The 19,913-nt window shown below is 40.0% G+C and overlaps 1 pseudogene; it reads left to right on the forward strand.

Moving 5' to 3' along the window:
* Positions 1-223: 223 nt before the first annotated feature.
* Positions 224-18,635, forward strand: LOC139744659 (cytosolic beta-glucosidase-like; annotated as a pseudogene).
* The last annotated feature ends 1,278 nt before the right edge of the window (positions 18,636-19,913 follow it).

Here is a 19,913-nt window from a genome sequence, read left to right on the forward strand (position 1 = left end):
CAGTTCGCTATTGTTCCTCAATACTTTCTCAGTGACAGTGTTGTATCAAAAAAAGTAAAGTGCTAAACAGAACATTATCAACATCACAGATATTCTAGACCGTATCGTATCGTAAGAACTGCATGTGTGCATCACTCTCTAGGGACAGTGGAATTTGGGTTTAGTGTGGAGAAAACTAGGTTTGCCATCACTCAACCCCCTTTTCATCTCCATCAATCACAACATGATTGAAGGGTAAAGGATAGAATTGATAATATTCCTCCAACTCTTGTGCATGCCTAATTGCTTCTGCAGTATCACAATGCAAACACTCACACTGAAACTCTGAAAAAAAAGCAGCCGTTTATACCATGTGTCCAAGCTGTAATATCAGTATTTATAATATTTTCACATCCAGTTGTTCAAGCTGAGACGTGTCTCTTCTTCCTTATACGCCCAAGTGAGAGACATGTTTGTTATGTTTGGGGTTTTTTTCGGGGAAGAGGGGTAATTATAGTAAAACAGTTTTCGCCTTGAAACGAAAAAAAAAACATTTTAGTGTTCCAGCTCCTAACCTGATACTGAAAATTAAATTACCTCGATGTCTTTATAAGACGCAAGTACGGGTAGTAGAACACAGGGTACATGAATCAAGTACACCTTGATAGGAGTTTTCGGCCAAAATTGCATTTAAAGGGGGAGGAATTGATTAAGGCTATACTTCTCTCAGTGCATGTCCGGGACAAATAATTCACGGTTATTCTAAATGATGACTGTACGTCAGGTTAGGTGCACATCAGTATCAAAGTTACGAGGGTTTACATGCACGTGACGAGATGACGTACTATTATCTATAAGTCGTTATTGCTCCTTTTCTAAAAGTGGAGCATCGCGCCAACCAGCTTAATGTTTGCATTACTGTCATGTTCTTTCCTGCCACCACCAAAAAAACGTATTCTAATGTATGACCTTTTTTTCAAAGATTTGCATGCTTTTGTATCTTTTCAATGCACGGGTTTCTGCGAAGGGGCGTTCTAGCTGCTTAATACTAACGAATTCAAATATTGCCAAAAATAAACTGCAATTATACTAATCAATGATAGTCACAGAAAACGAAGAAATAATAGTGATGGCAACGAATTCCGTCCTATAAGAAGTCAGATAAGAATTATAGGGCATTATACGTGAACTTATAAAATTAACACTAAACAACAAAAGCAAGACTCACTTGTGGTAGCTATCGCACGCCACATTGCCAGTGTCATTGTTGTAGACATTGCCTCCTTCGTGGGTTAAGGTGTCCCAAATGCTGTCACCTTTACCGTCCTCGTTCCACGCCCCTTCGATTTGATAAGAAGACGTCGCCGAGCTTCACACGAAGCCGTCGGGGAACGTTCCGTGAAGGCTGGTTCGCTCACCCAATCTTCCTCAACGGCGACTACCCGGAAGTCATGAAGTACAAGGTGGCCCAGAAGCCAGAAGTGCGCCTTCAAATCGCAGTTCGACGAGTCCCAACTGCCCGTGTTTACTGAGGAGGAAAAACATACATCATCCACTTCTTCGGTCTGAACACTTACACCAATAGCCTCGTCCTTCCCGTGTCCGAGCTCAATGTCTCCTTGCCCGTCAGCTACTGGCTGGACCAGGACGTTCTCCCTTCCAAGGACCAGAGTTGGCCCTATATTTATTCTGCACCGCCCACCAGGGCTTCAGGATCGTACCTTGGGGCATCCGCAGGCTCCTGGCCTGGATTTACGAGGAGTACAATGTCCCCGGCTATGTCACTGAGAATGGCATGGCAACAACCGACACTGATGTCCTTGACGATGGAAAAGGGTCAAATAAGTTCGCTCCTACACAAACGAAGTTCTCAAAGGTATCTTATTGTTACCCTATACTAATCGACATGTCCTTGTCACATCGATATCTCAAAATAAGACAGACCAGATACAGATATGTTCACATCCATCGAATTCTCATGAACAATATCGGTAAATCTAGTCAACTGGACTTACTTGTAATTTGGAGTAGCGACGTTTCGCGTCCGCTCCGGGACGCTTCATCATATCCGAACGTCAGAGCAAAATTGATATCCGACATCTATTTTAGCATCTTCCGGAACTGAATGTTGTTGCTATATACATTGGAACATAAAAGCAAACATGAGACATTATTCTTATCATTCACCTGAACGTGAACATTGGGTATTTATTTTACTATCTATGTGGAGTTGAATATCATGTTTATTCATTTCCGAACGTCAAAGGAATCATTTGACCATTACTTTAGCATCTTCTGGAGCTGAATGTTGTTGCTATTTACTTTCCAAAGTAAAAGCAAACATCCGGCATTTATTTTCTCATCGTACGGAGTTGAATATTATTAGTATTCATATCCGAACGTCAAAGCTAACATTCCACATTTATTTCATCATCTTCTGGAGCCGAATGTTATCCTTATTTATTTCCGAACGCAAAATCAAACATCCGACACTTATTTTAGTATCATACGGAGTCGAATATTACCGTTATTCATTTCCAAAATAAAAAGCAAACATCTGACATTTATTTTAGCATCTTACGGAGCCGATTGTTACCGCTGTCCATCTACAAAAGTGAAGGCAATTATCCGACTTTTTGGTGGCCCGATTGGGCCACCAAAATCTTCCTTTCTGAAATTTTGGTGGTCCAACGCGCGTTTTTGGTGGCCCCGGGCCACCGGGCCACCGTTAGTGTCGAGCCCTGTATAATAATGATAATAATAATAATAATAATAATAATAATAATATATATATATATATATATATATATATATATTAATTATAAGAAGAAAGAGTCTAAAGAGTTTTCGGTCTGCCTCAGACCTTCGTCATTGTCTTTACACTGACGAAGGTCTGAAGCAGACCGAAAATTTTGTAATAAAAAACATCTCGTTGGATATGCATGGCGTACTTGAGACTCTTTCTTCTTATATATATATATATATATATGTATATATATATATATTATATATGTATATATATATATATATATTATATATGTATATATATATATATATATATATATATATATATATATTATTCTCTGTCGTCTCTGCCTCTTTCACTGTCGTTATTATTTTCGCTATTGTTTTGATCATCATTATCTTTTGTATATGATATCCATGTTTTGTATTTTGTCCGATTTGTCCTCAGTCTTGACAAAGGGCAGAAAGCCCGAAAGCTTGAAGTAAAATCACTTGTGAGGATTCAATTAAGCAACGTTTACCGCCTCCTTACTCTCGTTATATATATATATATATATATATATATATATATAACTTTGTAATACTGGTGTTGTGGAAGGTATATCAGATCATTCAGCAATAATGTGTGAATTGAACCTTCCTAAACGTTGTATTAAAAAAAAATTGTTGTAACACGGAATTTGAAATCTGTAAACCCACAAGAGTTTGTTGCTGATACTCATGTTAAGTCTCTTGTATCAGCTGAATCTCATGTTAATAATGTTGATGATGAAGTGAATTTGTATGACACCTTACTCACTGCTACCCTTGATAAGTTGGCACCTGAGAAACGAATCAAGGTCACAATACACCCTAATACTGAATGGTATACCCAAGAAATAGCTCAAGCAAAACTTCTTCGCAGACAATTAGAAAGAAAGTCAAGGTCCACAAAACTGGAGATTCACAAGCAGATGTATCATGCACAAAGGCGATGTGTAAATGCCTTGATTAAGGATGCTAAGTTACAATATCATTCAAAAAAAGGTTACGGATTGTGGGAAAAATACAAAAGTTGTACAAAGTTGCTAATGCTTTACTTTACCGAAAACAGCGATCTCCTTTACCAGAACACCTCACTCATGGTGATCAAGTTGAGTTAGCAAATTGTTTTAATCAATATGACAAAATGGTGGCAATCCAACAGAGTTTCCCAACTCGTTGTGAACAGCCAAAAGACATTGTATGTGAAGTCAAGTCAGAATTGAGTGAGTTTCAGTCTGTCACTGTTAATGAGATAGAAAAGCTAATTAAGAACTCACCTAACAAATCATGTGAACTTGATCCAATCCCTACAGATTTGGTTAAGAAGTGTGGCAGAGTTTTAGCACCCGTTATCACAAGAATCATAAATGCTAGCCTGAGATTAGGTGTAGTTCCACAGGTGTGTAAAAACGCAGTTATTCATCTAACTTTGAAAAAAGCAGGCTTACATCAGGAGTGTCTAAAAAATTACCGTCCAATTTCAAATTTACTCTATTTGAGTAAATTGCTTGAGAAGGTTGTTTTCTCGCAACTGGCAACATAATATCTGCAAGATAATGAATTGTTTGATTCACTTCAATCTGCGTACAAGCCTGGTCATAGTGTAGAAACACTGTTAGTCAACTTATCAGATATTGTGTTCAGAGATTTAGATAGTGGCAACATCACTGCTCTTATCATGCTTGATATGAGCTCAGCTTTTGACACAGTCGATCATGCTATTCTGATTCAAAGATTGAGATATTTGGGCATCAAAGGAACTGTTCTTGATTGGTTTATATCCTACTTATGTGATCGATCTCATTATGTCAAAATTGGTGATTCTTAACCTCTTGTAAAACTATGACAAAGTTTGGTGTACCTCAAGGTTCTGTTATTGGGTTCAAAGCATGTTAAGCAAACTTGATTATCAATCATGTCATGTCAACATCGGTATCACTTGCATTACTCCGTCGAAAACTGCCCGTGATTTAGGTGTCATATTTGATCAGGAAATGTCATTTCGAAGTCATGTAACTCATATTCAGCGGAATGTTCGATATCAGTTGCGTAATTTAGGTTTCATAAGGAAATATTTGTCTAAATCTGCAGCTGAGATACTTATTCATGCTTTGATTTCTTCGCGGTTGGATTTTTCGAATTCATTGTTGTGTAATCTTCCAAAGAAACTTCAACGGTTGCAAAATTCTGCTGCCCGTTTGTTAACTTTTACTAATAAGTTTGATTCCATATCACCAGTTCTCCGTTCCTTATATCTGTATATTGGTTACCTGTAGAAAAAAGGATTATTTTCAAGATTCTGTTATTAGTACATCATTCAGTTCATTCTCCCCCCCCCCCTATACATAAGGAATTCTGTTCAAAAATACAATCCGACACGAAGGCTACGTTCATCATCAGATACATCAAACACCTAGAGTAAAACATGGGTATGGTGATCGTGCTTTTTCCGTTATGGGACCAGAATTGTGGAATCAGTTGCCTCTTCAGTTAAGGGAACTGTCATCTACAGAGTCATTCAAATCCAAACTTAATACTTATCTGTTCCTTTCATACTGAGGACTGTAATTGCTGTATGTCATTAGTGTTGGATCAATATTGTATTCTTAATCTTTTGTTGTATTCTTTATTTGGTATACATTTGTTTTTGTTTACCATTTTCTTTTGTTGAAATGTTTGAATATTAGTATGTATATGCATGTAAATATCTTTTCATTTTTGAAGCGCCATGAGCACTGAAAAGTGGACCTGCGCGCTATACAAGTAGCCACTATTATTATTATTATTATTACTATTATATATATATACATATATATATATATATATATACTTATGATACATGCCGGCAGCGGCGGCAGTGCATGACAAAAGTTATAGTTCACGCAAAATGTAACGATTGCAAAAATAACCCACTATCGATATGACTATCGGTTTTTGCTCCCTATATAACTTCAATCATCGAGTGCCTGAATTCCGCATCTAATCTACGCGATTGCGCCACAACCGCGATATGCTTTGCTCGATATTATCCTCTATTCTCGCTGGCCATGCCAGCAACTCAGCTGTGTGGGACTAGACTTTCAGCGGTAGGTACATGGAAGCTGACAGAAACTGAACCATAGTGGCCCAGAAAGAACGATACACCTAAGATCTTTAATTTCAGCAATATTGTTGCAAATGTGTCATTATTTTGCATACTATTGGAAAGGCCATTTCTTTTTCAATAGAATGACACCAAGTTCTTTAATTTGGGTTGATGCGTTATGATTTTAGGACCATTTTTGTCAACCCTTGCAATTTCAAAATGTTATCAGTTTGCACTCTCAGAGATACCGAAACCAGCAAGAATTCGGCTTGCCATAGAACCAGGAGCGTTCACAATGTGTGGAATATGGGGGGGGGGGGGGGGGGGGGGGCGGGGACGGTGTGATTGTCATTATCCGTTATCATTGTGAATAATATGAATGTCACTGTGAATATCAATTCTCCGTATATTCTACGCCGAAGTGCGCCGTGGAAATGGGCAGCGTATTATGTACTAGTACGGTATAATACGCTGAGCGCTCTTTGATCACGCTATATCTATACGCTACGGACTTTTACAACGACATTTTCACGACACTCTTGGCATCTACATTTGCAGCGATGGTGACTTCAATGATGGTGACTTGCTACACAAAGTGAAAGTCATCGCCTTCAATGCCTGGCACGAGCTTGTGTTTAAATCCGATTGCACCGAGACCAGTGATCCTACAATACACCATCTAGATACTATTCCTGGTCCTGGACCCAGTGCAGTAAGTAGGGCGTCTAACTTTTGCTAGATCCACTACTTCCACTATACCGAAGTGTTAACTAGCTCTGTCGCTCGTAGATCTAACGTTAGTCCTAACCTACTGTTACTTGCACTGTTAAATCTAGATATAGATATAGACTCGAGTTGAATCTAGATCTTCAGGATTTTGTCTCCTAAAGTTAAAAGAAACTGGTAAACTAGTGATCAAGGCTTTCGTATTTTTTTCCATTTATCTGCCGTGGGTATACCTATACTATTTTATATAACACATAGTGCATGACTTCTTATTGCACTATAACAATTAAGTACCAATCACCTCCAAATTCTGAATTTGCTCTCAGGCAGTTATGTATAACTGACCTTCGGGGCAAAGTCAGAATCATTCGGTGCTTATATTGTTACAGTGCATTCAGCCTCATGCACTATATAAAAGAAATATATATATATATATATATATATATATATATATATATATATTGAAACAAGAAAGGGAAAACTGATCAGAAACAAATAATAAATAGTGAAAACTTTGAGCAAAGTTTTCACTATTTATTATTTGTTTCTGGTGAATTTCCCCTTTCTTGTTTCAATATTACAAAGAGCTGCATCGCTTCGGCGATCCCTCGCATTTATTCCAAATTTGATTTACGTCCTTTGGGTTAATGTGTGTGTGTGTGTGTGTGGCACACATACAGAGAGTTGAAAGTTTGGGACGAACACCGATCTAGGGCTTTCAGCTCAGTCGGTAGACCACCGGTCTAGCAATCCGGAGGTCTCGGGTTCGAATCCCGATGGAAATATATAAAAAAAATATATATATATATCATATACATACATAAAAAGAACAGAGCACATAAGTAGCGTTCTTTTTTTTGTGTGCGTATGTTCCGTTTATTTATACATACACTCCTTGATTTTATTAATTGCCGTTATGCTTGCCTGCTTTGACATATGCGAGGAGATTCACAAATGTGTTTGTGCGTACATATCCGTATCTATATATGTACATGTGTGTGCGCAGATGTTTAGTCATACGTATTTGTAAGTGCTTATAATATATGTATGCTTGTTTGTGATTGTATATGCATGTTATATTATGTAAGATTGATGCATATTAAACACTCCCATTTGTGTATTTATTCTCTGCCGTTTCTGCCTCTATCACTGTCGTTATTTTCACTATTGTCTTAATCATCATTATTTTTTTTTTGTATATGATATCCATGTTCTGTATTTTGTCCGATTTGTCCTCAGTCTTGACAAAGGGCAGAAAGCCCGAAAGCTCGAAGTAAAATTAGATAGTGAGGATTCAAAAGCAACGTCTGCCGCCTCTTCTTTACTCTCGTTATACACACTACTAAAAGATGCGACTGCCCAGGGGCTTAGCAGCTGAAGATACACGACTCACACTATGCAAATATCGTCATGCGCATGGTAGATTGTTGTTAGCGCACTTCCGTGCGCATGGCAGATTTATTTAGCATACTGTTGGAAAGGCCATTGTTTTTCCAATAGAATGACACCAAATTCTTTAATTTTGGTTAATGCGTTATGATTTTAGGACCATTTTTGCCAACCCTGGCAATTTTCAAAATGTAATCATTTTGCACTCTCAGAAATGCCGAAACTAGCCACAATTCGGCTTGCCATAGAACCAGTAGCCTTCACAATGTGTGGAATGTGGGGTGGATAGTGCAATTGTTATTGTCCGTTATCATTGTGAATAACGTGAATGTCATTGTGAATATCAGTGTGAATTCCGAGTTGCAGCAAGCTGAGTAAGGGCGCATACATAGTGATAGAGACGCCCGAACCGTTTTTTTTTTCCCCTCCGGCGTTGCAGTCACTGGTTATGGGCCAGCGGGCTTCTACACATACACAAGCTGCAATAGAGAAATAATAAAGACGAAATAAAAACGGCTAGAAACTAGACTAGGGTAACACTTGTCGCTATGAAATGACAAAATATTTTTTTTTTTTTTTTGCATTTACTTCATGAAGAATTCATCAAAACTCCATTAAACCATATATGTACATGTTGCTAGGGATGTCAGCAATACAGTGGGATACATTGTAAGGTAATATTGAGCATGGTTATCATGGTAACCAGATGCCTACAGGTGATTGGTAACCCTAAAATGCCTACTGCTGGAAACTTTGGTATTTTTGTTCATATTTTTAGATAGATGCAATGAACAAAAGCAGACATTTTTATTGATTATTGTTTAAAAAGAATTCTCCTGTTGCCATGGCAACCAGTATCATCCAATCAGGATTCAGCTGTTAATAACTTAAAAACTAAAGCCCATAATATCAGAAAGCTCGATAAGCATGTCCTTCTGCATAAGTTTACCTGGGAAGAAAATATTGAAGCATTTTCAAGTTACAGTAGAATTTGTAAACAAAGGCATATAAAAACACATTTTGAGTAAACGGCCATTGGAAGGAAGATATCATTTTCGAATAGTAAAATGCATGAAAAAGTTGCATCCGTCGTACTTTCGGTACGAATTTGACTTCAAAGTACACGCAAATGTAGTTTTTAGCAATGTATGGACACAAATTTCCCTTAAAAATATATATGAATACAGAGAGCAACTAAGCCAATGATATTAATGTTAGCTCTTTTTTGAGTATTTACAGAGAGATGGTTATTCGAAACAACGTGGAAAAGAGCAGAGGAAAGGTGCCCGCAGATAACCCGCACCTGACAGTACCTAGTATGAATCTCGCCCGTATAGTTAACCGGAGTTGCGCACGCAAGTCCCATTTACCCGCAGTCAAGTTAAGGCCCTGTCACCTTTCCGGGCAAGCTACGCGGGCTTGTTACGTGTGGGGATTTTCCTGCACGCATGACAAATTTTGCGGGCGGACTCACGTTCGTCTTAAGTGCATGCCATGTGACCTGGGTGTGAGGCGCATGGGTGGCGAATGAGGGCTGACAACTTGGTGTACTAGAGCAGATAAGCCGAAAAATTGTGCAAAATTTGACTAAAGCATGAAACTTTCACCAGTGTTAGTACATGTTATAAGATTCATTTTAAGATCGGGAGGTAAGTCTAAATTGACCTCTGATGACCTCCAAAGGTCAATGACCTCAAAATTTGATAAAAATTGATATTTTGCGTCATTGATTAATGTTAAATATGGTAACGATGTACTAAAGACTCATTTTTCTTACAGTGGAATTGTCTTCATGTTCCATAGAACCCTGACAGGTTTACCTTTGACCTCTGATGACCTGCAGAGGTCAATGACCTCAAAATATCAGAATATTGATATTTTGTCATTGATTAATTATAAACACGGCAATGATGTACTAAAACCATTTTTTTTAAACAGTGGAATTGCCTCAATATTCCGCAGATCCTTGACAGGTTTTTAGCTTTGACCTCTAATGACCTCCAGAGGTCAATGACCTCAAATTATCAGAATTTTGATATTTGGTGCAATTGGTTGATGATAAACATGATAACGATGTCCTAAACATTCATTTGTGTCACAACTGAATCGTTTTCCTATTCCTCAGATCAAGGGAAATTATTTGCACGTCTCTGCCTTTGACCGCTGAGGACTGTGACAGGTCAATGACCTCAAAATATCAAAATATTGATATTTGATGTATATTCAATGGTTAACTGTATACCTGGTGTCCAATTATGCATCATGCTATTAGCATTCATGCTACAAGAAGTGTCTTCTCATCCCACAGAACATTGGTCATTACGGTACCCTATGTATATCCAACTTTGACCTCCAAGGACAATGTGAGGTCAGACTTTTAGAATATCAAAATTTGTGTAGGGTTGCAAATATTGATGTTTGGCTTCATTGGTTTAATCCTGAATGTTTAATCATGTACTAATCACGCCTTGACGTTATAATCAAAGTATATGTATGCATATTCCACGAAGCATTGGTTCATAGTAACAGGTCTCAGGAATGTGAGCGGTCATTTCTTCAGAAATGAAGCTTACGTGTCTTCATCAGTGATGGCAGTGACCTCAAATATAGTATTTATGTTTGGGTTAGTTATGCAGACTAGCTTGCATGAAATTATGTGCAACATTATCCAATTTGCACTGGACAAAATTTGTACGCTTAAACATGGAAGGTGGGGAGAGGAGTACCATATTTTGGGTTGATGCTTAATAGTTTGTGAACAGGCATATGGCAAACTAAGTCCCTTGAACTGGATGAAAGGGTGACAGATGCTAACTAGAAAACAACAGGCCAACCTCATCAGGTGTACGTCACAAGTCAAACAACCCGAGTCGTACAGCCCATGAGTTACGCAGAACACGATCTGCACTTACTGTTGGTGCTCTATAGGCCCTATAAGACAATCAAACCCACCTTCAGCCTAGACATTTGTAGGTGTTGTGGTGTAGAGCGGGATCTGAACATCTCTCATGAAGCGAGACTTCTCTTTTCTTTTCTTTTCCCCACTAACAATGTGAAACAAAGATATCCGTAGGCGTTGTGGTATGTAGACGTGGTAGAGCGAGACTTCTCTTTTCTTTTCTTTTCGTTTCCCCACTAACAAATAAGTTTAGCAGGAAACATAGAAGCATTCGCACATACTGTTTACATTTCCCAACACATGCTTTTAAATCGGAATTTTCATGTAATTTACACATTTTGCCTGAAAAAGAATTACCAAGAACTTTTCAATACAACACATGTTCAAAAGAAACCATTTTGTTCATATATAATTTACTCTACAGAGTGATTCATAGGGGCCTACTTATCACCGTCCACGTACTCGAACAGTTTTCGCTAAAGATACAAGTATGTTTACAAGACTGCAAACATTAGAATGATTTGTCCCTTAACAAATCAAACTACATCTCTTGAAATGTCTTCAAACGTAAATTAAAGTAATTCCTCTTAAATGATTACTCTCTTATCTATCTCTCTCTCTCTCTCTCTCTCTCTCTCTCTCTCTCTATATATATATATATATATATATATATATATATATAATATACACGTACTGTCCTACTTTAGCGGGGGGGGGGGGAGGGTTCGACAAATTGCTCAGATCCGATTTATTGATATTTTCCTGGAAAAAAAATATGGCTTAGAAATCAATCCTGTGAGATATGTCATTGGAATCGCCAGCGCAATATTATTTTGTTCATTTATAAGAAATAGATCGCATTTGTCACTTGCTGCCTTTTGCCAGGGTGGGGCGGTACAGGTTTGACAGATCTGCGAGAGCATTATACAGTGTAATTAATATTTCTTCACCGGGGACATGGTGATGTGCACTTTACAATTTCATGTTCAGTTTTCCTAAAGAGTACACCTTAACTGGGGCGGCGGAATGCGCGCGTGTGTGTGTGTGTGTGTGTTTTCTAAGTGTGGGGTGGGGTAGGGCTCTGGGGCAGCGTTTTTAGCAAGGGTCAATGGTCGATTTTTTAATTATGCTTTTTCCGTTTTCAGTATGCACCAGACCAGATTAATGAATAGGACCATCCAATGCTCTCTATAAAACATCATCATGTTTACCATTAATCATGATGTCAAACATCAATATTCTGATAATTTGAGGTCATTTTAACTGTCGAGGTCATCAGAGGTCAAAGGTGGAAACCTGCCTGTGCTCTTTGGAATATATGAAGACAACGTCATTATTGTGTAAGTTCCCTAAAACTCCTTACTACTTTCTCCAAGCCGGCGACCAATTATTGTACAGAGGCGGATAGATATTGGATTGGTCTGTCAGCTTCTCTCTGTACTGGTCGGGGGTTAGGTACTCACATAGACACCAATCATCACCAAAATACCAAAAGTAGAAGAAACTAAATATTGTTCCACAACACCAAATGCAAAATGCGTTAGAATGATAACATTTACATGGATAACACCAATGCTACTAACGGCATATTTATTCCAACGACCTGCCTTCCTGTAGGTCTGAAACAAAAAACTTCTTCACAAACAAGTTTCTTTCCTCACAAGTTAGTTTAGCATTGCACTCATCACTTAGGAACGTCTTTACGGCTTTTGAGACCATTTCATATACCGTCTTATTCTATGGGAAATGGAGGGATTTAGTTAGTAGGGAGAAATGATGATATGCTTGTTTTGTACATCTTAACCATGTTTATCATTAACTAATAACATCACAGATCAATATTATGGTATTTTGAGGTCATTGACCTCTAAAGGTCATCAGAGGTCAAAGGTAGAAACCTGTCAATGCCCTGTGGAATCCGAGAAGAATTGTAGTACAAATGCATATTTAGTGCAGCGTAACCAACGTCTAGACCTATCTTTCACAAATGCCTTCAAACATCAATATTCTGATATTTGAAGTTCATTGACCTCTGGAGGTCATCAGAGGTCAAATCAGACTTACCTCCCGATCTTAAAATGAATCTCATGGTATGTACTAACACTGGTGAAAGTTTCATGCTTTAGTCAAATTTTGCACAATTCTCATGATTTTGAAGGCTTAACCGCTCTACTAGTGAAGGAATCCTTCTCAATGAATTCGATTTGCATAGATTCACGGGCAACTTACGTACTTCAAGCGGATCAACTGCTTGCGACTTGCGGCAGCTACGGGCCTCCTACTGCGCAGGTCACACGGAATACACTCAAGTAACAGGTAAGTGGCAAGCGTCCAGCAGGTAAGACGCAAGTACAGAACTCGCCAACACCCTTGTCCGCCCGCAGAAATATCTCCTACTTGCTGGAAAATCCCTACTCGTTACAAACCGGCGTAGCTTACCCGGAAGGGTGTGACGGCTCCGTTAGTTTGCAGGCACAAAACCCTTTTTTGGTCGAAAAAAGCCTGCGTCAAGACTACTATACACGCGCCACTGGCACTGTGCGTCCCATAGAGCTTCCTGCCAGACAAGTGCCCGTGGTGCGTGTAGTAGTCTTGTCGCACGCAGACCTTTTTACGTTTGTTTCAACACATTAATAATGATGAAAAGTGACCTGTAAAATGTCATTGATACCACAATTTTGGAATCACATGCTACCTGGGGGTGTTCATGGAGGTCCCATCTACCACCCCGTGTGGTCAAACCTTTTCTGTGGGGTGGGTTGAACGTAACAGGAATTAGCGCCTTGACTATTCAATGTGTACATGCATCAGGAGGTTACTAATTATACTCGAAAGCGCAGTGATGATCACTGCAATCTTTGTATCCTTAAAGGAGACCTCCGGATGATTTTCAGATTTCTACATTTGAACAACTATACATTAGTGATACTAAGGAAAGCGTTTCAGAATTTGTAATAATTGGGATGAAGAATAAGAATATTTTCAAAATTTAGAACAAAATTAATTGCAATGAACAAGGATGATGACATGGCAGAGTCACCGTAAGAATGCATGAGTTGGGTCTCAAGGAAGCAGAACAAAAGAAGAAGGCATGCATAGATTATACACAGGTGAATTCGCAAGCAAGCGGTATTGTAATGGAAAATCACACAGCTACATTTCTGAAATATGTGAACCTCCTATGTCATCATCCTTGTTCAGTGTAATTTGCTTGAGGTTTTTCAAACCATTGTTTCTCTGCTCAAGAACCACAATAAATTCCACAAATCTATACATGGAGTTGTCGATTTATCTACCACATGATGTGAAATTATGAAAATCGTTTGGAATGCCCCTTTAAGGGGGTATCTCACTTGCTGGGCGGCGAACGTTTCCGAACGTGGCGAATTGGGGATTTCGCCAGGGCTCGTAAAGGGTTGCAAAAGGTTCGTTAAAAGTTACAAGAAAGTTCGCAAACGGTTTTTATTATCGCAAGCGGTTTTTCTGGTCGCAATTAAATATTGAACATGTTCAAAATTTCTTTGCGAATTTGTATTTTCGCTAACAGTTGCAAACGTTCACAAAACACTCGTAAGAATTCGCAAACGGTCGTAATACGGTGTCGCTTACATTTCTATCTGATTCAACATTGCTAGCGAACAAGTAACCTATATGGTTCCTGTATAAAAGCTCTAAGAAAGTTCTTGAAGCTCTTGACATTTCCAATTGCTGCAAAAGCTTTTCATATTGACCAAAGTCTGTCCTCTGCAACAACTACTCTCTGACACAAACAGTCTTTCTATTCTTCTTCCTTTTTTTGTTTTTCTTCATCTTCTTTCTCTTAATCCGCACGATAACTGTAGCAGCAGCCGTGCAGACAAAGCAGTTCTTCAAGGATAGCAGCACGTTGAACCTCTTCTTGGCAAAAATTCATTTCTATATTCCGGAAATCCATCTTTAACGTTGGTCACAAGAGATCTGAATGCAGTGGAGGGTTTTACGTTCGTTTCATGGGTCTGACTATACATAATCGCCTGGTACTTTTCCAGGTCCCAAAACATTCGCAAATTGTCGCAAGGGATTTGCAAACAGTTGCTAATATTAATTGCAAAACTGTCGCTAACATTTGCTAACAGTCGCCAATAGTCGCCGCCTGTTTTTCGCAAACACTTTCACAAACATTCGCTCAAATGTTGCTAATTGTCGCTAAGCATAGCTAAAAGTCGCTAACTGTCGCTAACGGCAGAAGCGAAGCTTGATTTTTTGCAAACATTCGTCAGAAAAGTTGGCGAATCTCAAATTCGCTAGTTCGCAAACGTTCGCTGCTCAGTGAGATACCAGCTTTAGGATACACTTCCGACTGGATTCAGCTTCCAGTCCACTAGCCACCTCTTGCTGAAAAGTTGAGTGCTGAAGCAAAAGGCTTGATTGTAAGCTTTACGCCTCATTTTCCTCATTAAAACCACAGAAAGCAGCATAGGATAATAGCACGATGGCAACAATCCGGTTGCTACTGGCAGTGGGACTTCTTGGTCTTATGGTTGCTGTTTCAGCAGCAGATCCCGAGTTCGTGTACCCCGATTACTGGAACGATCCGGAACGGGACGCCTTTATTTACGGAACGTTTCCCGATGGCTTCATCTGGAGTTCGGCTACTTCTGCCTACCAGATCGAAGGAGCTTGGAACGCAGACGGAAAGGGAGAGAGCATTTGGGACAATTTCACCCACGAAGGGGGCCACGTTGCCTACAACCAAAATGGGGATATCGCTTGTGACAGCTTCAACAAGTACAGTCACCATGTACTTTCTTTTCTTATCTTATTCATTTAATCTTGTTTGATAGCTTAACATCCACATGAGACAGTCAGTCCGCAGCACCCGATAATTCGCTCGTATTTATTCAACTCGTATGCAAGCCCGCTCGAGGCTTGCATATATGAGCTGCGGTTTTCGGCAACAAAAAAATCCACCTTATATTCACAAATTTGGTATCAAATTCAAGGAAAATATGTAGGGCCTAAGCTATCGTCACATGTTACTCAAATTATTGTAAATGAAAAATATCATAGCGTAAATTGAGCTTGAAAAATGATGAAAAAAGCAATTCGTGTAGTTCACGTTCAATACGTCAAAAGAATACTAAATTCACCTTGCGTCTCAATGAAAATGCATTATTTGGCAGACCATCTCTTAATTTTTGTATCTTTGTAAATATCTTGACAATTTGTTGTTTAATCCGGTCAGGAACCAGTAAAATATACATCGATGTCAGTGCTGGTCAGCTTGAAACCGTGCAATCTCAAGAGTAAGCTCTCTCATTGGACAGCGCTAGCATTCAGCGCGTGCTTATGAGCATTACCATCACCAGAATACTACGTGGGCACACACATACAGGCGTATATACACACTATCTTGTATAAAGAGAGAGAGAGAGAGAGGGGGGGGGGGAGATGGAGATATCCATTGTCTTTGTTACCCAAAGCATGGCGGATGATTAAGTTAAGAATACCTTTATATTTCACTCATGAGAAGAAACTGTCGGTCGGTTCATTGCAGGTACGAAACGGATATTGCTGTGATGAAAGCCATGGGTCTCAAATACTACCGTTTCTCCATCGCCTGGTCTCGCGTCCTACCGGACGGCACCATCAACAACATCAACGAAGCTGGAGTCGCCTTCTACAACAACCTCATCGATGAAATGCTGTTGAACGGAATCTCGCCGATGGTGACGCTCTACCACTGGGATCTACCCCAGGCCCTACAAGACAAAGGCGGGTGGGACAGCGAGGACATCATCGACTACTTCGCCGACTACGCCGAACTGTGCTTCCAGCGATTCGGAGATCGAGTCTCCTTCTGGATCACATTCAACGAACCGTGGATCGTGTCCGTCTTCGGCTACGGTACGGGCGTCTACGCCCCAGGGCTGGCCGAGATTGGCTCTGCCCCGTACAGGGTCACTCACAACATAATCAGATCTCACGCAGCCGCGTATCACCGCTACGACGACAGGTACAAGGCACGCCAGGTAAGCACAGTTGCATTTATAATCACGTAACTTGATAATTTGAGTTACTACATTATATCAGGAGAGCATAAAATTCCTAGACAATTTATCCTAGGCTCTGTTATGAGATTATTTTGTTTTATTTTTACCCAAATTATTGTGATGGTTATTGCAAGAGAGAGGATCACCTCTTTACCTGAAAAATACGAGTACTATCGGAGCCAACTGTAACAATACACCTATTACAAACGGTTGCTACTATATCATTTTGGCGAACGTATCCGAGACAGAGCACACAACAGTTCGCCATGTATACTCTCTGTGTCCATTTATCAGTGCCTGCATACTGTTCCCTAGTGCTCAGTTTCTAGTACTAGTATATTATAGTGTAATACCCTAACTTAATGGTCCTCTTCCCTATGGATTGGCAAAGATAGTCTGCAAGAAATTACACCATGCAATTTACTCTTAGCCTGCCCCCCTAAAAAAATCAAAACAAAGCTCACGATATACAGCTTAACACTGTCATTTACGTGTCTAATTTCAATCATACTATAATTCAGAATGGCAAAGTTGGGATCTCCCTGAACTTCGACTGGGCTGAACCGTACGACAGGACCAACCAGACGAGCCTCGAAGCCTCTGACCGCGCCCTCAACTTCCACATCGGATGGTTCGCTCATCCCATCTTCATCAACGGAGACTACCCTGAGATCATGAAGACCAAAGTGGCTAGAAAGAGTGCCGCCCAGGGCTTCACCCAATCTCGACTGCCTGAATTCACCGAAGCTGAGAAGGCCTACATCAGGGGCACCGGAGACTTCTTTGGTCTGAACACCTACACCACCAATTTCTACGCCGCAGTGCCGGAGAACCTTGACGAGGACCCAAGCTACTCGACGGACTCCGACATCGCCTTGTGGCAAGACCCCAGCTGGCCGGGATCCGGCACTAGCTGGCTCAAGATCGTCCCGTGGGGCATTCGCCGTATCGTCAACTGGATCTACAACGAGTACAACGTGCCGATTTACGTGACGGAGAATGGCGTCTCCACCAAGGATGTCTACGAAATAGATGACGTCATCCGGCAAGACTTTTACCGCGCATACATCAACGAAGTCCTCAAAGGTAAATACTGAATATTAGTGCTGGGAATAAAAGAAGAAAATGATAATAGGGAAAGGTTTGGTTACGAGAGTGATCAGGTAACTAACACGCGAAGGGAGCCGAACATTACTTTTATTTCTTTGTAAGCAAAGGCAAAAGCAAAACACTATGATGGTGTAGGCCTACTCTTGTAAAAGTCGAACCATTTCTCTCATCTAGATTTGACTAAATTCTAAGTAAATTATTCTTGGAGATCAATACAGCAATGTTAAAGAAAGCTTCAATCTAATTTCGGGCTACTTTTCCTCTCTTAATCTTACCAATATCAAATACTACTAAACATTGCACCGTTCCATCATCGTTGTCCGCAGCTATTACACTGGATGGTGTTGATGTGAAAGGATACACGGCATGGTCTCTTCTTGACAACTTCGAGTGGGGAGCCGGCTACACCGAGCGTTTCGGTCTCCACTACGTGGACTTCACCGACCCTGAACGACCACGAGAGGCTAAGAAGTCAACCACAGTGCTCTCCGAGATCATCGCGAACAACGGCTTCATTGCTGGGGCCGGGACTTCGTCACCCCAACCAACAACGGGTAAAGGGACGTCGATGAAATTTCAAGCCAGTGACGTGGCGCTTACTTGTCTGATGAGTCTCTTATCATGGGCTCTGGCTCTTTTTTCGTGATAGGGGAAAAACGAGGTATTCTTTTTTCATAGCATATGCTAAGCTGTCAACAAGTTAAACACATTTATTACAGCTGTATATAATATACTGTGGACAGTAATGCCGTCGTTAATCAGAAATACAATGGCACATCTTTCATTCTGTGATAAAGATTAATTTGAATGGCTCAATGATTGAAATGCGTTTTGATTTGTTACTTAATTGGTACTATTTAACATATTCGTCGCAAGAGGGGCAGCGGAACACTTTTGGCTCTTGTATAAAACTTACAACTAAACACATGACTCTAAGAAGGTTATACCCGGAGTTTTTTTTTTTTTTTTTTTTGGGGGGGGGGGGATATCTCGCGAACCCTTGACTCTTACCCTCCCACACACACAAAAGCACACACACCACTAAAGATCTGGCTGCTCCTCCATTATTATAATACTGTTGTTGAAGACCACTCAATTAGTAAAGCACCATATCTTATACGATGTCAAACGAAAAACTATGAAGATAATTTTATTTCTTTGAGTTTTTTCAACGAACTTTGAAATAAAGAGAATTTTGAATTGTGGAAATTTGATTTGCGCAACGTATATAGTTACAGGAGTAAAAGCAGCTTCCAGTAGAAAAAGGCGCGATGAATTTGATACTTATTGGAGGAAAGAGGGTCGTATGTGTGTGTGTGGGGGGGGGGGGTATGTGAGGGTGTGCTTGTGTGTGTGTGTGTGTGTGTTTGTGGGTATGTGAGGGTGTGCTTGTGTGTGTGTGTGTGTGTACAAGTGCGTGCCTGTGTTTCTGAAACAAGAGCTTAAATTTTTGTTCTTTTCTTTTTAGTACAGTGTAGTTTTCAGTGGTGAAGGCAATATAATGTGTTATTGGCCGCGCGCGGGGAGGGGTAAGTTTTTGTTGGCATAAAGGTTATAGGATTTTATCAGCAATTAGGATTTTGATGAGTTTTGTTTGATGGATTTGAATGTGAATTTGGAGCGGTGCTTGGGTGCGGGCGGATGATGCTTTTCTGCATACGGTCCATTACAAGCTTGTATGTTCTTCGTATCAATCAACATTTGGAAGTCGTTCATTAGGAAGGAAGGTGGTATCGCTTCGGGTGTGTTTGTGTGGGGGTGTATGTGTGTACTAGTATGTGTGTTGGTGTTTGGTGTGTATGTGTGGGTGTATGTGGGTTAGTGGTTGTGGGTGTGGGTGTGGGGTAGGTTTTGGTGAATCGGGGTTGGTGGGGATGGGGATATGATTTGAAGAAGGATAGTTATAAATTGTATGAAAGATATT

This window comes from Diadema antillarum, unplaced genomic scaffold (assembly GCF_040938485.1).
Source record: "Diadema antillarum isolate AM-2024a unplaced genomic scaffold, OU_Dant_1.0 seq00001200_RagTag, whole genome shotgun sequence".
NCBI classification, from domain to species: domain Eukaryota; kingdom Metazoa; phylum Echinodermata; class Echinoidea; order Diadematoida; family Diadematidae; genus Diadema; species Diadema antillarum.